At 27.6% G+C, this 257-nt stretch overlaps 1 protein-coding gene across 1 annotated transcript in view; it reads left to right on the forward strand.

The window, feature by feature from the left end:
* Positions 1–257, forward strand: part of LOC107659918 (pleckstrin homology-like domain family B member 1) — a 91510-nt gene that overhangs the window by 17827 nt on the left and 73426 nt on the right. The window lies entirely within an intron of this gene.

Here is a 257-nt window from a genome sequence, read left to right on the forward strand (position 1 = left end):
TTTAAATAAATGCTCTTCTTTTTAACTTTTTATTCATCAAAGAATCCTGAAAAAAAGTATCACAGGTTCCAAACAATATAAAGCAGCACAACAGTTTTCAGCACTGATAATAAATCAGCATATTAGAATGATATCTGAAGGATCATGTGACACTTTAGACTGGAGTAAGGCTGATGGAAATTCAGCTTTGCATCACAGAAATAAATTATATGTTAAAGTATATTAAAATAGAAACCATTATTTTATATTGTAATAAC

Source organism: Sinocyclocheilus anshuiensis, unplaced genomic scaffold (assembly GCF_001515605.1).
Source record: "Sinocyclocheilus anshuiensis isolate Anshui unplaced genomic scaffold, SAMN03320099.WGS_v1.1 scaffold1241, whole genome shotgun sequence".
In the NCBI taxonomy this organism is placed as follows: domain Eukaryota; kingdom Metazoa; phylum Chordata; class Actinopteri; order Cypriniformes; family Cyprinidae; genus Sinocyclocheilus; species Sinocyclocheilus anshuiensis.